Source organism: Bos mutus, chromosome 8 (assembly GCF_027580195.1).
Source record: "Bos mutus isolate GX-2022 chromosome 8, NWIPB_WYAK_1.1, whole genome shotgun sequence".
Taxonomy (NCBI): Eukaryota; Metazoa; Chordata; class Mammalia; order Artiodactyla; family Bovidae; genus Bos; species Bos mutus.
Window position 1 is genome coordinate 45,289,667 of NC_091624.1, and position 13,536 is coordinate 45,303,202.

Consider the following 13,536-nt stretch of genomic DNA (forward strand, 5'->3'; position numbering starts at 1 on the left):
CACCTTTTTTAAGAGACTCCTTTTTTAAAGTCACACCTTTTACTTGCTAAGGAAAGAACAAGTCAAATAAAGTGTGGGTAGTAGCAATATTCCACTCGTCACATTTGGGGTTAGCTAGAGAGAATAATTCGGAGAAGGCAATGGCACTCCACTCCAGTACAGAAAATCCCATGGATGGAGGAGCCTGGTGGGCTGCAGTCCATGAGGTCGCTAGAGTCGGACACGACTGAGCGACTTCACGTTCACTTTTCACTTTCATGCATTGGAGAAGGAAATGGCAACCCACTCCAGTGTTCTTGCCTGGAGAATCCCAGGGATGGGGAAGCCTGGTGGGCTGCCACCTATGGGGTCGCACAGAGTCGGACACAACTGAAGTGACTTAGCCGCAGCAGCAGCAGCAGAGAGAATAATTACGGGTTATCTTCAGTTCTGTTCAGTCTCTCAGTCCTGTCCAACTCTTTGCGACCCCAAGGATTGTAGCACACCAGGCTTCCCTGTCCATCACCAACATCTTAGCGCATAATTAGATCTTACTGGCTAAGATATAAACAGGCTGCCATAATAGCTTGTATTTTTTTTAAGATTTTTATATGGATCATTTTTAAAGTCTTTATTGAATTTGTTTCAATATTGCTTCTGTTTTATGTTTGGGTTTTTGGCCACAAGCCATGTGGGATCTTAGCTTCCTCTGGAGATTGAACTCGCACTACCTGCATTTGAGGGTGAAGTCTTAATCACTGGACTTCCAGGGAAGTCTTGATAATAGCCTTGCAAAGGCAACTTTTAACCACAGAATCAAAGCTGCTCCCATGACATATAGTCCTCTATTACCACCAAAATTCTTGAATATGTGATGTGGCAAAATTAAATTCTAATAAACATAATTTTTTCCACCTCCTCTAGGGTATCAGTGACTTAAATAGGGACCCAAACATTATCCGAAAGTACCCATTTCAACTCTCTAAAACACATGATCTCGTTCTATTAGATTAGTAAACAGAAGTGTCACTATAAATAGAGGAGAAATCAGTAAGTAAACATATCTTATGGAACGCAGCCACTGAAAGAAGTAAAAGAAAACTTTAGACTATCTTTAACTGAACTTTCAAAGAAATCTGAGCAAACACTGCAGCTATGGATATAAAAAAAGAAACAAATTCCCAACAGAAAAGAAGTTAAACACATGATTGCTAAACAAAAAAAGTATAAGGGAGGCAGTGTACTTAAAAATAAAACTTAAAAATTAGAGGACATTTTAATAAGTTACTTAGAAAAATCAGAGTAAGGCAATAAGGAAGTAAAAGATAAGAAAGAAATGATCAGAAATATAGATCACAGAACAAAGAGGTCAAATATAGTCATAATAGGAGTTTTTTAAAAAATGAATTGAGGAGAAGACATAATAAAGAAAAGGGAGAAAAACTGCCCAAGGATAAGAAAACTTTGATATTTAGATGCAGAGGGCTCCCTACTAAAAACTAGATAATTTTAATGAAAACATAACCCACTCCAACAATATTTTTGTCACTAAACATTTTATACTGCTGCTAAGTCACTTCAGTCGTGTCCGACTCTGTGCGACCCCAGAGATGGCAGCCCACCAGGCTTCCCCGTCCCTGGGATTCTCCAGGCAAGAACACTGGATGGGTTGCCATTTCCTTCTCCAATGCATGAAAGTGAAAAGTGAACGTGAAGTCGCTCAGTTGTGTCCAACTCTAGCGACCTCATGGACTGCAGCCCACCAGGCTCCTCCATTCATGGGATTTTCCAGGCAAAAGTACTGGAGTGGAGTGCCATTGCCTTCTCCGAAACATTTTATAGGGAAATTTAAAAAAATTATTTCTAGAATAAGAATATCTCACAAGTATCCAGTCAGAAAATGATATGAACATATAACTTTGAATAATAGGAAATAATATTAATCATTGGTTTACAAAAGCAGAAATCTAAATATCCAAAAACATATGGAGAAACAAAGATGTGAACAGAGTGACAGTTTTCTTATCATATTGAAGTAAATTAAAATAGTACAAAACTTGGTATTATCAAAAGTTTGGGAAAGGTGCACTCTAGTACATTTTTGAGGGTATAACTAAAATAAACTTTTTGCATAGCAGTTTTTAATATTTATTGGAGTATATTTGCTTTACAATGTTATATAAGTTTCTACTGAACAGCAAAATGAATCAGCCATACATACACATCTATCCCTTCCCTCTTGGGCTTCCTTCTCATTCAGGTCATCACAGTGTATAGAGTTCCCCATGCTGTACAGTAGGTTCTCATTACTTACCTATTTTATACACAATATCAATCGTGATATATGTATTAATCCCAATCTTCCAGTTCCTTTCACCGCCCTCTCTACCCATTGGTATCCATACATTTGTTCTCTAGTTTGCCTAACTAACACGTAGCTAATGCTTTTTTCAATTCTGACAAATTTTCCATCTCCTAGTGTTTATTCAAAAGAAAAAAAAATGTGTAAATATCTAGCCATAAGAATATTCAGCAAAAAGTATAATAAGAGTATAACTTCAGAAACAAATATCTAAAATTTGTCCTTTGGGTAAAGACAATATGATCATAGTAATACACTTAAATAGAAAAATATTCACAAAATTAAAAGAAAACAAGTTTTAAAAATCTATCAAGACTATATTTTCAATTTATGTTTACATGTTAAGTTTATTGCTATGTAAACAATATGTTCACCCTTTTGTTTCTACAAAGCCTTCCTCCCCCAGCCTTTGGTTATTCACTCTTTTCTGACTGGCTACCCCCATGCACTCTGTATCAAAAGTGTTGTCCTCCTCTGGGCTGTGAGTACATGTGGCTAATAAACTGTCGTCAAGCACACCTGTACAGTGTCAGATGTCATGTGTTTGACCATCCCGATAACCCTGCAGTGGGGATCCCTCTTTCACCAATATGGTTAGGAAGAGGCAAGTAAAACAGACAAACAACAAAAAAGAAATAACAGGGAGCTCAGCTGGGTGTTCTGTGACAACCTAGAGGGGTGGGATGTAGGAGTGGGAGGAAGGCTCAGGAAGGAGGGAATATATGTATACTTATACCTGGTTCAAGTTGTACAGCAGAAACCAACACAACAGTGCAAAGCAATTATCCTCTAATTTAAAATGCAAAACAATAAATAACTAAGGAGAATCTACTGTATAGCACAGGGAACTCTATTCAATGCTGTGTGGTAATCTATACGGGAAGGAAGGGGGGTATATGTATATGTATAGCTGGTTCATTATATGCTATACAGTAGAAGCTAACACAAAATTGTTAAGCAACTACACCAATAAAAATTAATTTTTAAAAAAGAAATTAAGGCTTGAGTGAAATGGAAGATTGATGGAACAATATCCTAGAGCACGGACAAGCTGATGGATTCCAACAGAAAGATAAATGATTTAATTTTGCCAAGAAAGAGAGCTTCATCCTCTTAAATAGAAGAAAGGGAGAATAGAAGGATGGTGATCCAGCTGTGCCCTTGCAGAATAGTTTGGGCCTTATTAGTAAAGTAGGAAACAATGACATCTGCTAAGACCAAGAGGCAACAATAAGAGTTGGACTTATGATGTTGATCCCTTAGGATATTTTTGTTCACAAGTAGCGTAATTGCCAACAAAGAGTAATTCACAAGCAATGAACTATCTCTGATGTAGGAAGCTTAGAAGCAGGCAATTTCAGGATGGGTTGACAGGCTCAACAAATATCAGGACACAGGTGTGTCATTTTAAAAACTTTCTCCATCTTCTGAAAGTGCTAAGATGGAGGTTGCATCACAATTTCCCTCTCCAAAGAAGGGAGAAAGAAAATAAAAAAGAAACACATTTTTGCCTGAATATAGATATTCAGTTAATAGATGATGATGATGATGATGAGTGTGCTAGTCACTCAGTTGTGTTAGTTGTTCTGTCACGTCCGACTCTTTGTGACACCCCATGGACTGTAACCCACTAGGCTTCTCTGTCCATGGGATTCTCCAGACAAGAATACTGGAATGGGTTGCTATTCCCTTCTCCAGGGGATCTTCCCAACCCAGGGATAGAACCCAGGCCTCCTGCATTGCAGGCAGATTCTTTACCGTCTGAGACACAAGATAGGTGATACATACATACATATATAGGTTGATAGATATAGATATATAGATAGATAGATATTATATATATATATTATATATAGAATATATATATTATAATATATATAATGTTTTACAGAAGCCACTGGCAAATATCCCCTAATCTCATTGGCCAACACTAGTCAATACACACTCCAGTACTCTTGCCTGGAAAATCCCATGGACAGAGGAGCCTGGTGGGCTGCAGTCCATGGGGGAGCTAAGAGTCAGACATGACTGAGCGACTTCACTTTCACTTTTCACTTTCATGCATTGGAGAAGGAAATGGCAACCCACTCCAGTGTTCTTGCCTGGAGAATCCCAGGGACAGGGGAGCCTAGTGGGCTTCTGTCTATGGGGTCGCACAGAGTCGGATACAACTGAAGCGACTTAGCAGCAGCAGCAGTCAATAAATAACCATAAATGAGAAGGAAAAAATGAGATTAGCATGACTGACTTAGAATAATTTGTTCTTACTCTGGGGTTAAGCATTTTTTTGCTTAATAAAATGGGGGTCCTGTTAGCAAATAACAAGGAAAGGGATAATTCAAATCAAGCAACTTACAGAGTTTGTTCAAGGGAGTTTGGAAGTTTTGGAAGAGCAGTTGTGGATAATGCCATAAGGAACCCATAAAACATGAATGAAAGGATTACTGGGCAGCTGTTAATACAGCATTGAAAGTGGAAAATCATGAATTTATAGAAAACATAATATTCTAGTTTGAGGCTTTCCTTGGAAACACATAACAGACTAGGAATCAGAAGTAACTATGTAGAGTATCAAAGGAAACAAGAATGCTAGGATATTCACGAAAAAGATTTCTAATGTGTCACTATGACATTCAGAACTTTAGAAGGATGGGCCTAGCTATGAGTTACAAGAATGGGCTCAACTATGTTACAAGAATTAAGGGAAAAAACATATAGCTTTGGGCATTTGGAGATCTGGATGAAAAAAAAATAGAATTAATTAGCATTGTCATAAAGGGAATAAAGAGATTTTAAAAAAAAAAAAAAAGGAATCCAAATTCACTAGCATTTGGAATAATTTTGCCTCAAAGTGTAGACATGGCAGAGACAGTCTGAGAAAATATGGGTATAAATGCAGTGGTTGTAAAGAGATTAAGAATATCAGAAGGATATTTTTTGGTGCAATGAAGACAGTGGCAGGAATACTTTTTATTTTGCCTATGTTTTCTGTATTCCTAATTATACTACATTTTTACCTCAGGTCAGGGAGCATATTTTACATTTTTTTCTTATCCTAATCTATGAAGTTGGAGAAGGAAACGGCAACCCACTCCAGTATTCTTGCCTAGAGAATTCCGTGGACAGAGGAGCCTGGTGGGCTGCTGTCCCTAGGGTCGCACATAGTCAGACACGACTGAAGCGACTTAGCATGCATGCATGCATTGGAGAAGGAAATGGCAACCCACTCCAGTATTCTTGCCTGGAGAATCCCAGGGACAGCAGAGCCTGGTGGACTGCTATCTTTGGGGTCGCAGAGTCAGACACGGCTGAAGCGACTTAGCAGCAGTAGCAGCAGCAATCTATGAAGAGGAGTGAGGAATGGTGATTGTGGTGGGGTTGGAGACAGTCCCCTAGGCTTCCAAGATTTCATATGGGCTTCAAATTTCAATGATCACGTTAAGCTTGCACAATTAGATTTTAAGTACTTTTGTAAATAATTTTAAGAATTTATAATAATTTCATATTATTAATTGAGTTGGAGATATTCTATTTGAATACAATTCTTTTTCCTATATCTTCAAAACACATGCTCATCTTATCTACCAGTGATGCATTTCCTCCAAATTCAATCTAGGTAAAGACTAGAAAATGCAGGTGCTGGGAAATTTAAGCCATGCCACTGAATGCCAGTTGCATATCTGGTATCAGAGTGGTATTTATTGTGCTTAGTTTAAAAACAGGAGGCTAGAAAAAAAAGTTTAAACAATAGTCAAGAGGTTGAGTAAATTGTGATATTTCTATAAAGGGATATCTTATAAGACATAGCCATAAGACAGTATTATTTTTAAAAATATGTATTGACATAAAATTAAAGCACAATTGAATTCTGAGAATCAATACTTTTACTCATGTGAAATATCCAACAGTTTTGTTTATAAGAATGTGGGTGATTTTCAAAGTGATCTTTAGGATTTTATTATTTTTCCAAAGCAAATATGTATTATTTAAATAATAAATCTTGGGTTCATGTATAGTTGTATCTGACTCTGCAACCCCATGGCTGTAGCCCACCAGGGTCCTCTGTCCCTGGGATTCTCCAGGCAAGAATACTGGAGTGGAGTGCCATTTCTTTCTCCAGGGGATTTCCCTGACCCAGGGATTGAGCCCAGGTCTCTGCATTGCAGGCAGATTCTTTACCATCTGAGCCACCAAGAAGCCCAATTCTTATGTGACAAATATCAGTGACAGACCTAAAGCAAACCAGTCCATCCTATAGGAAATCAGTCCTGAAATATGCATTGGAAGGACTGATGCTGAAGCAGAAACTCCAATACTTTGGCCACCTGACGCGAAGAACTGACTCCTTTGAAAAGACCCTGATCCGGGAAAAGATTGAAGGTGGGAGGAGAAGGGGAGGACAGAGAATGAGATGGTTGGATGGCATCACGAACTCAATGGACATGAGTTTGAGTAAACTATAGGCGGAGAAGGCAATGGCAACCCACTCCAGTACTCTTGCCTGGAAAATCCCATGGACGGAGGGGCCTGGTAGGCTGCAGTCCATGGGGTCGCTAGAAGTCGGACACGACTGAACGACTTCAATTTCACTTTTCACTTTCATGCATTGGAGAAGGAAATGGCAACCCACTCCAGTGTTCTTGCCTGGAGAATCCCAGGGACAGGGAGCCCGGTGGGCTGCCGTCTATGGGGTCACACAGAGTCAGATACGACTGAAGCAACTTAGCAGTAGCAGCAGTAGGACAGGGAGGCCTGGCATGCTGCAGTCCATGGGGTCACAAACAGTTGGACACGACTGAGTGACTGAGCTGAACTGTAGGCAAACTATCCTTTAAAAAATAAAGAGGATGATTGGATCCGGAAGGAAAGAATAAGAATTGTTGAGAGCACCAGAGGCTTTTCACATGCACTGGGCAAGATTTCCACCCACTCATGGACTCCTCTCCCCTCCCTCTCTCCCTTCCCTTCTTCCTCTTCCTGCCAGGTAAGTAGTGAGATTAACCTCTGAGTCACCATAGTTCTTATAGCTTTGTTTCTTGTTTGGGACTCAGGCTAGAAGATATGAGCACAGTCTGATTCACCCACTGTTTTAAATAAATATTATTTTAAATAAAGAAATATTACCCAAGGCTTTTCCGAGTCCCTCAGGCAATTTTCCTTCACCCTTTCAGCATGTTTGTGTTTTATCATCCTATGATGCCTTCTAGATTGCCTAATTAAAAACACTCCATACTTGGTCAAGATGCCTTTGAGGTCTCTGAACACTCCCATGTTCAAACAGGGCTGAGTGCATGACAGCTGTGAGGGTCCTTTGGTTTTAGCTGGGGCTCTATGAAAAGCAAGCGAGGAAGCTGAAGGGTGCTCCTAGGGCTGACGACTGGATTCCCCAGGAAGATCATCTATACCACTCTCACAAGTATCCTCCACTGGTACCCAGGACTGACTCTTCTAAAACTGCAGTATGAGTATATAAACAATCCTAAAGCAAATAAGCCAATGTCAATAATGATTACATCCCAGGATATTGCCATGGTCTGCTCCTCTTCTTGTTTTTCCTGATGCTTTCTTCATTTGTTCAGGTTTCTTCACAAGCCTTTCTCCTTTTTTAAAATGTCAATTATTCTCAAGGATCATTTCTATTTTCTAAACTGTCTGCCTTCATACCCCATCCTCTACTTGTTCTAACTTCTACAAACATGTGGATGAATTCTAAACTTAGGTCTCTTTCAGGATGCTTCAGTGTTCTGTCTAGATCCTTCTCACATCCCTTTTTCTAGCTCCGTGTGCCCAACCCCCAGGTTCTGCAAGTTTTGTTTCTGAAGGCTTGCTTCTGCAACCCTCTTTGGAAGGCAGTTCTTGGGCTACTGGAGTCACTTTGCCCGAACATGTGACGTAACTGGAATTTTGTTCCATGGTGCAGGCCATAGGTAATGACGGATGTGTGTGTGTATGTGTTAAGTCGCTTCAGTCGGGTCCAGCTCTTTGCGACCGTATACTGTAGCCCACCAGGTTTCTCTGTCCATGGGATTCTCCAGGCAGGAAAACTAGAGTGGGTTGTCATACCCTCCTCCAGGGTATCTTCCCTACCCAGGGATCAAACCTGCATCTTTTACCTCTCCTTCATTGGCAGGCGGGTTCTTTACCACTAGTGCCACCTGGGAAGCCTGCTAATGATGGATGCTACAGTATCAACACCCAGCTCCCTTGTTTTGAGCAGCATTGTTTTGGGTGTGGTTTGTTCTCCAGAGTTCCGTTTGGGATCAGAGAAGGCTGGAACTTCACCTGAGACTGCATCCTAGATTTTATTGGAGTGTAAGTCTTTACAATATCATGTTATTTTCTGCCGCACAGCAGTGTGAATTGACTATTTGCATACATAAATCCTGTCCTTTTTGAGGCTCTATCCCACCCCTCTAGCTTGTTACAGAGCATCGAGCTGAGCTTCTTGTGCTATACAGCCAGTTCCTGTCCTCCCCTTCCCTATTCAGCTTCCACTACTCCTGGAAGCACTTCTATAAATCACTCACACACGAATTTTTATCCTAGAATCTCATGGGGAAACTGACCAAAGATGCTGCTAGACTTGTAGTTTATTTATACAACGTATCTATCAACATAGTCATCTGGATGACCCCCATGTACCTTAAGTTCAATTTGTCAATAAGTGACTTTTGTCGTTTTTCTGCTAATCCTGCTCCCACTTTCATATTCTCTAATGTCTAAATGCACTCAGGCATCTGAGACAGAAGCATAGGAGTTATTCTAGATGTTTCTTTCATCTTCAACCCCACATTCCCTCAATCACAATTTTTACCCATGTTAATTCATTAGTGTTTCTTGAATATGTCCTCTTGTTTCCATTACCTTTGTCATTATATGTTTCTAGCCTCCATTCTTAACACTTAATCTTACCTAGACAGGGCCCCAGAGAGCATCAATTAGCCTTTTACCAGAACACTCCTTTCCTTTTCATTCCTTTCCTTCTGCCACAACCACCAACTTACCACTCTCAATCAGTTCCAGGATGTCTTATGTCCTCTTTCATATAGCTGAATACTGCTAGAAAATTATCACTCAACTGTCTTAAGTGTGCTTATACTTAAAAACAGGACTTCCCTGGTTGTCCAGTGGTTACGGCCCTGCATCTCCACTGCAGCAGGTATAGGTCCTTTGGTCAGGGAACTAAAATCCCAAATGCCAGGCAGCACAGCCAAAAAACTTAAAAAAAAAACAAACCTATTTTTAAATGAGTTTGCTCATATAACTCAACTAAATTTACTGATTCATTACTTGTCTTACACAGTACTTTTAAATTTATTTCTGTATAGTATTTTAAGGTTTTTAAAAAATTTATTTTAATTAGAGAATAGTTGTTTTACAGTATTGTGATGGTTTTTGCCATACATCAATATGAATCAGCCATAGGTATCCATGTGTCCCCTCCATCCTGAACTCCCCTACCACCTCCCTCCTCAGCATATCTCTCTAGGTTGTCACAGAGCACCAGTTTCGAGTGCCCTGCCTTGTGCATCAAACTCGCACAAGCTATCAATTTTACATACGGTAATGAATATGTTGCAATGCTATTCTCTCAAATTGGGTTAGGGCTCATTAATTTTGTCTTCTGGGATATAATAAGCAGTGAATTTTGTTTCTCTGGTCTCCAGTTACCTTACTGAATATTTTCATTAGTTGTGATAACTTTTAGATGTTTATCAAGAGTGCTTGAAAAGAATGTGTGCTGGATTTAGTTTTTATATATTCTACTGAATCATATGAAGTTAATTGCCAGTATTATATCAAGAATGTTTGAATAGTGGTAATTTCATAAGGTATGTATAGACCTATATGTATCTGTTGTTGTTGAGTCATTAAGTCATCTCCAACTCTTTGCAACTCCATGGACTGTAGCCTGCCAGGCTCCTCTATCCATGGAATTTTCCAGGCAAGAATACTGAAGTGGGTTGCCATTTCCTTCTCCAGACAATATTCCTGGTCCAAGGATCCAACCCATATGTCTCGCATCTCTTGCATTGTGAGGCACAGTCTTTACCACTGAGCCACCAGGAAAGCGTCTATATGTACCCCTATATCTATATCTGTCTATGTTTTCATTGTGTAACTTAAGTTTTATATATGCTTACTAAGATTTTTTCTTTCTGTTCAGTTAATTAGCTAGTGACATACTAAATTCTGTCACTGCAATGATGTATTAATATTTAAATGTTTCTTTCTGTAATTCTATCAAGTTTGCCTTATGGAGTCTGAAACTTTATATACTCTGAAGCATGCAAATTTATATCTTCTTGATAAGTTTTTTATCCTATAATTATGTGGTGACATATCTATGTTTCTGCCTTAAAGTATTTTTTTTTCTTATAGTACTGTAGCTTTACTAGCTTTCAGTTGGTGGTTTGTCTATTGTAACTTTTATCTTTCCACTTTCAACCTCTCAGTGCTCTTTTGTTTTAGGTATGTTTTTGTAACAGTATTTTCTTCCATTTTTCCCTTTTTACTAAATTTCACAACTTTTTAGCTGATAAGCTTTGTCTTATTACTTACATTGCAAAAGTTATGTTTATCACATTTTTCTGTGTTTCTGTTTACCATGTTACTTCTACAGATACTTTCATTTTATTGTTTCTTTTATTCACTAAGCTTGACATTTATACAGTGTACTTCTGTTGATAGTTGATTACCCTAAACTTGTAGCACATGTAATTCCTTCACAATGTATTCAGTCTCCCAAAATATTCAGGAGCCTTAAAATGCTTAAATTTCAATTATTCCCCTTTCACCTTATATCATATTGTTGGCCGATATGTTAGTTGCACCTGTATATACCCTCTGCTAAATTAGTCTTTGTTATTATTAATACTATTATTTTATTCCATTAATGCTGGTTCTATTTTCCTTCATGTTCACCAGTTTATTTATTTACCATTCTGTTTTTCACATCCTATCTTCTTTTGGTTTTTATTGTTTTTCTTTCATAAGTAAATTGTTTAGGGATCCTTCAGTGAGAGTATGTTAATGGTAAACATGTTCTTCATAGACAATTTGTTTTCCGTTTCTGGTTATTTACAGAATCTTTTTTTCCTTTGGTGTCTTGAAGTTCCCTGTCATGTGTTTAGCTGAATCTAATTTTATTTATCCTTCGCTAGATTCCTTAGGCTTCCTAAATCTGAGCTTCTAAGCCATTATGTCTTCTTTTATTTCTGAGAAAATTCCACCCATTCCTTCTTTAATGCTGAATTCTCTTTGTTCTGTCTTTTCAGTGCTCCAATTGGCAGCACTATCTGAACACTTGGGCAGGAGAGGTTCTTGGATACCATATTTTAAAGGGTCCTGCAGATCACAGCGCACACACAGGGAATATTATAAAACTGCTGTCACTTGAAGTCAACATTCAATGTTGGTACCCTACACTGCAACCTAAAACTAAATATCTGGTCTTACAAGTAACATCATTTAGACCCTAGAAACCTTCTCTTTTGAATTCTTGTGGGGGGTGGGGGGGAAATCAGTGAAATGCCACAAATATTTGAAAATTGCTTGACAACCATTGTCAAGGATGGACAATGCTTCCCAGTGTAGAGGTTAGTAAGACAAGGTTAGTTAGTTAGTGAAGAGTTAGTAAGAGAAAAAAACTATATAACTTGCCAAACCCTTCTTTTCCCAGAGATTGAGTATTAAAAGCTCTTCCGTAACATAATGTATTTCCAAGTAGTGCCTTAAGTCCAGTCTCTTGCTTCTCTCTCTCTTTCGGCAAGGCAGGGTCTTCATTGCTACATGGGCTTTTCTCTAGTTGTGGAGGGTAGGGGCTACTCTCTGGTTGTGGTGTACAGGCTCCTTGTTGAGACGACTTCTCTTGTTGCAGAGCATGGGCTTAGCAGGATGTGTGGGCTTCAGTAGTCGCAGCACATGGGCTCAGTAGTTGCGGCTCCCAGGCTTTAGAGCACAGGCTCAGTAGTTGTTGCTGCACAGGCTTAGTTGCTCTGCAGAATGTGGGATCTTCTCAACCCAGGGAATGAATCTGTATCTCCTGCGTTGGCAGGTGGATTCTTTACCAATGAGCCACCACAGGGAAGCCCTTTTGCTTCTCTTTTTATTATCTTTTAGTTTATTCCAATTTGTAGATTGTTAGTTCTGCCAGTTTTATTGTGCAGTCCTTAGGATTGTGTACAACCTGTTATATACATTACCTGCAAACAAGATAATTTTACTTTTTCTTTTCTGATATAAATGCCTTTTATTTATATTTCTTGGCTAGTTGCTCTTTGGATTTCTGATACTATACTGAATAGAAGTGATGAGAGTGGGCATCCTTATGTTGTTCTTGATCTTAGATGAAAGACTTCCAGGTTTTAACTGTTGAGTACAATGTATTTTGTTGAGAATTTTCACCTCTCTGTACATTAATGATACTGGTCTACAGTTTTTCTTCTCATGTAGTGTCTTTGCCTGACTTTGTTGTCAGGATAATGCTGGCCTCATGAAATTAGATTGAAAGTGTTCCCTACTTTTCAGTTGTTTTGGAAGAGTTTGAGAAGGATTGGTGGTAATTCTTTAAATGATTGGTAAAATTTATCAGTGAAGCCATTTGGCCCTGGGTTTTTCTTTGTTGGGAGGTTGTTGATTACTAACTTATTCTCCTTATTCATTTTTAGCTGTTTAGAATTTTCATGACTTAATCATGAGAGGTTGTGTGTTTTTAGGAATTTGTCCATTTCTCCTAGCTTATACAATTTATTGGTGTATGATTGTTCCTAGCAATCTATAATATTCCAGTTTATTTCTATGGCATTAGTTATCATGTCTCTTATTTCATCTATAATTTTACTTACTTAAGCCTTCTCTCTTTTTCTTCATCTATCTAAATGTCAATTTTTGATTTTTTTTCCTATTGTTCTTCTGATATCTATTTTGTTGATTTCTCTCTACTTCATTGTTTCCTTCCCTCTGCTAACTTTGGGCTTAGTTTGTTTTTCTTATTTGAGGTATAAAATTGGGTTGTTCATTTGAGATATCTCTTTTTCTTAATGTAGCATGTATCGCTAGAAGCTTCCCTCTTAGAACTGATTTTGTTGCATCTCATAAGTTTTAGGATGTTGTATTTTTATTTTCATTTGTTTCAGGATATTTTCAATTCCCTTTTAATTACTTCTCTGACCTATTAATTGCTTAGGGGTGTG